The following is a 5,619-nucleotide window of genomic DNA, read 5'->3' as shown; positions in this document are numbered from 1 at the left end:
GTCGTCAACAGACACCAGGAGGCACGTCGTCAAGCGGCGGCATTTCAGCGGTTCCTCCCTCGCCGTGCTCCAGCTCAGGGGGCTGCTGGTTCACAGCAGCCCCAGCCGCATGCCAGCTCCTCGTACCGGGAGACTCAAAAGCAAAGCTTTTGATCCCTGCCAGTGGGGGGACGCTCTAAGCCGGGCCCCTCTAAGCCCAAGACTGACCTGAGGGTGGTCTTGCAGGCTAAGAAGGGTCCGGCTAAGAGGCCCTGACTCCTATGGAGGGCCGTTGGGGACAGTCCCCTCTGGGGAAGAGCGGTTAGCACCTCATCATACGGTGTCCGTCTCTCCTCAGTGTCCCCAGGGGGTCGTTCTGCCAACCCTGCCACCTGTGGTGCTTCAGGGCGCAGCGACCCCCAGCGAGCATATTTCTCGACTACCGCCCAATATCGTAGCGGTACCGGGAAGCTCGCGAACTCCACGGAGGTCCCTTCGACAGTTGACAGGGTGCGTTCCTGCCGGTTTGCCGCTTCAGGACCCCATGTCTGCTGTCCCTCTAACACCAGAGGTCAGCCTCGAGAGGCTGATTCCCTCAGTAGACTTTCTGGCAGCGTGGAAACTTCTGCCGAATGTCTCTCAATGGGTCCTGCACACTGTAGAAAGAGGTTACCGCATTCAATTCGGTGCTCCTCCACCCTGTTTCAGCGGAGTATTCCCCACTATCGTGGGCCCTCAGCAGGCTCTGGTTATGGAACAAGAAGTAAACACTCTTCTGGGGAAGGAGGCCATCGAGGTGGTCCCTCCTCACGAGCAAGAGTCCGGGTTCTACAGCCGGTACTTCATAGTTCCCAAGAAGGATGGGGGCCTGAGGCCCATTTTAGACCTGCGTGTTCTAAATCGCTCAGTCATGCGTCTCAAATTCAGGATGCTGACTATCAAGCAGGTGGTGTCACAAATTCAGCCCGAGGACTGGTTTGTGACAATAGACCTGAAAGATGCATACTTTCATGTCTCCATCCTTCCTCAACACAGGAAGTTCCTGAGGTTTGCTTTCAGGGGCGAAGCATACCAGTATTGGGTTCTTCCTTTCGGCCTTGCACTCTCACCCCGCACTTTCACGAAGTGTGTGGATGCAGCTCTGGCTCCGTTGCGACTGGCATCTGCATACTACATCGACGACTGGCTAATTCTGGCCCAGTCCGAGCAGATGGCGGTTCAACATCGAGATGTTTTTCTGTCACACATGAAAGAGTTGGGGTTAAGACTAAACATCAAGAAAAGTGTGCTTTCTCCATCACAGAGAACCACTTATCTCGGTGTAGTTTGGGATTCCTCCACAATGCGGGCACGCCTGTCTCCCGCTCGTGTAGAGTCCATTCTCAAACGAGTCTCGAGAGTGAGAGAGGGCCGGTCACTCACTGTCAAGCTGTTCCAGAAACTGCTGGGTCTGATGGCAGCTGCGTCCAACGTGATTCCTTTTGGCCTGCTGTACATGAGACCCCTACAGTGGTGGCTGAAAACCAAGGGGTTCTCCCCGAGGGGAAACCCATTTCGCATGATCAAGGTCACGCGGCGATGCTTTCGTGCCTTGGACATGTGGAGGAATCCTTGGTTTTTAAATTTGGGCCCGGTGTTGGGAGCTCCTTGTCGCCGTGTCACGCTTGTGACGGACGCATCCCTCACCGGTTGGGGAGCGGTCATGAGTGGCCGCTCCGCCCACGGTCTATGGAGGGGCCATCATCTCACGTGGCACATCAATTGACTGGAGATGTTGGCTGTGTTTCAGGCTCTGAGACACTTCCTCCCAGACCTAAGAGGCCACCATGTGTTGGTACGCACCGACAACACAGCGGTGGTCTCTTATATCAACCACCAAGGAGGTCTGCGTTCGCGCCCCTTGTACAAGTTGGCACACCAGATACTTGTGTGGTCCCAGGGGAAACTCCTCTCGCTGAGAGCTGTTCACATCCCTGGGCATCTAAACTTGGGAGCAGACGTCCTGTCGAGGCAGGGGCCGAGGCCCGGGGAATGGATGCTTTACCCTACAGTAGTGAAGCAGATCTGGAAGGTTTTTGGCCAGGCTCAGGTGGACCTCTTCGCAACACAAGAGAATGCGCAATGTCCCCTCTGGTACTCTCAGAGTCACCCAGCCCCCCTGGGGTTGGATGCCATGGTACAGACATAGCCGAGGGTACGCCTGTACGCCTTCCCCCGATCACTCTGCTCCTGGGAGTTCTGGCAAGAGTGCGCCGGGACGGGGTCAGACTTCTTCTAGTCGCCCCGTACTGGCCGGGCCGAGTATGGTTCTCGGACCTGATTTCCCTCCTAGACGGCTCCCCCTGGGAGATTCCAGTCAGGAGGGACCTCCTCTCACAGGCGGGGGGTCATATTCTCCACCCCCGCCCGGAGCTGTGGAAGTTGTGGGTGTGGCCCCTGAGGGGGCGCAGTTCATAGCTTCCGGTCTCTCAACCGAGGTTGTTGAGACCATCCTCCAGTCCAGAGCTCCCTCCACGAGGAAACTGTACGCCTTGAAGTGGAGGCTCTTCACTTCTTGGTGTGGAGACCGCCAGTTAGACCCAGTTAACTGCCCAGTTGGTACAGTGCTGGAGTTCTTACAGGCCCGTCTCTCTGCCGGGTTAACCCACTCTACCTTGAAGGTCTACGTGGCGGCCATAGCTGCTTACCACGCCCCTCTTGGTGGCATCTCAGTGGGAAGACACCCATTAGTTACACGTTTCCTCCGCAGTGCGCTGAGGTTGAGGCCTCCAGTACGCTCTCGTGTCCCTACTTGGGACCTGGCTGTGGTGCTTGAGGCTCTTTCTAAGCGTCCTTTCGAACCTCTGGAAGAGATCTCTGATCGTTTTCTTACTCTTAAGACTGCTTTGCTTTTAGCTATCACTTCTCTTAAGAGGGTTGGGGACCTTCAAGCCCTCTCAGTGGCTCCCTCGTTCCTCGAGTTTGCTCCTGGAATGGCCAAAGCTTTTCTGTATCCCAGTTTGGGATACCTCCCTAAGGTCCCTACCATTACACCACGGCCTGTTGTACTGCAGGGTTTTCATCCTCCTCCCTTCCAGGAGCCTGGCCAGCAGAAGCTTAATTGTATGTCCAGTGCGAGCATTTCCCTTTCGTACGAGTCCTCTGGTCTCCCCTCACCACTGGGAGTCAACGCTCACTCGACTCGCGGTATGTCTGCCTCTAAAGCCCTTCTTTCGGGCCTTTCTATCCAAGATATCTGCAACGCTGCGGGCTGGTCCAAAGCCCCTTACTTTCACTAGGTTTTATGGCCTAGATCTTCCGGCCACTCCTGGCTCCTTCATCCTCTCGCCCTAATTATGGCAGGGACTTCCTCAGTATGGCGGCGTGGGCATTCACGTTCCTAAAGCGTTTCGGCGCAGCGTAAGTTACCTGGAAGGGAAAGTCTCAGGTTACGTATATAACCCTAGTTCCCTGAAGGGAACGAGACGCTGCGTCTCGAGGCCATACTTCCGGCATCCCTGCGGCGCTTGCTGTTTCCAGAAAGCTAGCGCTGCTCTCACCGTACGTGCTTTTAAGCTTCCTGGTCGGTGACATCATCACGTACGTGACGTCTCGCGATTCCATTGGACTGATTTCACACGTGATTCAGAGCGTGGTCACGCTGGAGACGTTCCCAAAGCGTTTCGACGCAGCGCCTCGTTCCCTTCAGGGAACTAGGGTTACATACGTAACCTGAGACGTTTTCTATTTTAATATACTTTAAAACATAATTTATTTCTGTGATCCATCAGCCATTACTTCCAGTCTTCAGTGTCACACAATCCTTTAGAAATCATTCCAATATGCTGATTTATTATCAGTGCTAAAAACAGTTGTGCTGCTTAATATTTTTTGGAACCTGTGATATTCATTTTTAAAGAATAAAAAGTTAAAATACCAGTGTTTATTCAAAACAGAACTTTTCTAACAATATAAGTCTTTATTATCAATTTAACACATCCTTGCTGAATAAAAGTATTAATTTCTTTCAAACAAACAAAGAAAGGAAAAATTTACTAACCCCAAAATTTTGAACGGTAGTGTATATTACAAAAGATTTCTATTTTAAATAAATGCTGTTCTTTTAAACGTTTTATCAAAGAATCCTGAAAACAGTATCACAAGCAGAACAATGGTTTCCACATTGATAACAGATCAACATACTAGAATGATTTTTGAAAGATCATATGACACTGAAAATTTAGCTTTGCATCACAGTTATAAATTCTATTTTAAAGTATATGAAAATACAAAACCGCTATTTTAAATTACAATAATATTTCACAACATTTTAGTTTTTGTCCTTATTATCAATCAAATAAATGCAGCTTTGATGAGAAGAAAAGTCTTTTTAACAACATGAAAAATCTTACTGATCTCAAACACCTGTATAGTTGGATTACAGCTTTGAATGTAAATATCATGTTTGTAATTTCATATAGTGTGAAGCACACTGAACAGTATATACTTTGTACTGCATACTATTTCTTAAAAATAGTATATAAATCAGTACACTATATTATACGCAAAAAAATAAACATAAGCATACTAAATGTCCTTATTACTAGCATGTCCTGTAATTATTTGCAGAATCTTTTCATTCATTCATTCATTCATTCATTCATTCCATTAATGGAAAGGCAAGTGTGTCATACAATGCTCCACATTATGCTGTGGTCATAATTTTCAATCCTGGTCCTGAGAACCCACTTTCTTATTTAACACACCTGATCATCAGCTCATTAGGAAAGAGATCCATGCACTAGACTGTGTGTGTCAGATAAGGGAGACATACAAAATGTGCAGAGCAGTAGGTCCCCTGGACCAGGATCAAAAACCACTGGTAACACACATTTTAGTAAATGTAAGATCTCCAATGCGTACAGAAAAGAAAATGTGCTTACTGTGCAAAGTACATATACTACATACTGCAAAGTGCATATACATACTGCAAAAACAGTACGAGTACTAGGTTCTAGGCTATTCTGAACATACCCTTGGTTTCCAAACCCACTGTTTTGATAAGCCTCAAAGCGAGAGCTGCCAGTACACAAGAAATCCCTCCTCTGTTGTCTTCACACCTCTAGTGAGGAACACACACATGCTCCGAAACGCCTGCGACTTTTGCGTGCAGGGTCACATCCAATCAAATCAGAGGGTGTTTGAATCTCAACTCCACACACCCTCCAGGCCTAATACATAGCTTCTTATTGATTGGACATCTCACCCAGTCAGACGGCCACAACATGGAGGAAACACATCGCTCTTTGCGGGTTATCAATTGGTCGGGAGCAGCTGGGTCTGCTTGGGAATGTTTGCTGCCACTGTTGTTGGGGTAAAAAAATAAATATATATATTTTTTATGACTGAAGGTGAGTATCACTGATACCAATATTACTAATTTCTCTAGGAAATTATTTTTTCCCTACTACTTAACTATTGACTACAGCCATTCAACATTACAGTATAATTGAGAGTTATCAATTTTAACCATTATTAGATATAAAAAATAACTTTAAATTTAAGTGAACGTAAAACAATCTTTACATAAATCCATTATTTAGCATATAGGAAATATAGACATTATTTGGCTGCTATTAAGAGCTGCCGCTGCTGAACGTG

Source organism: Garra rufa, chromosome 8 (genome assembly GCF_049309525.1).
Source record: "Garra rufa chromosome 8, GarRuf1.0, whole genome shotgun sequence".
NCBI classification, from domain to species: domain Eukaryota; kingdom Metazoa; phylum Chordata; class Actinopteri; order Cypriniformes; family Cyprinidae; genus Garra; species Garra rufa.
Note: the sequence above shows the minus strand (reverse complement) of the source record.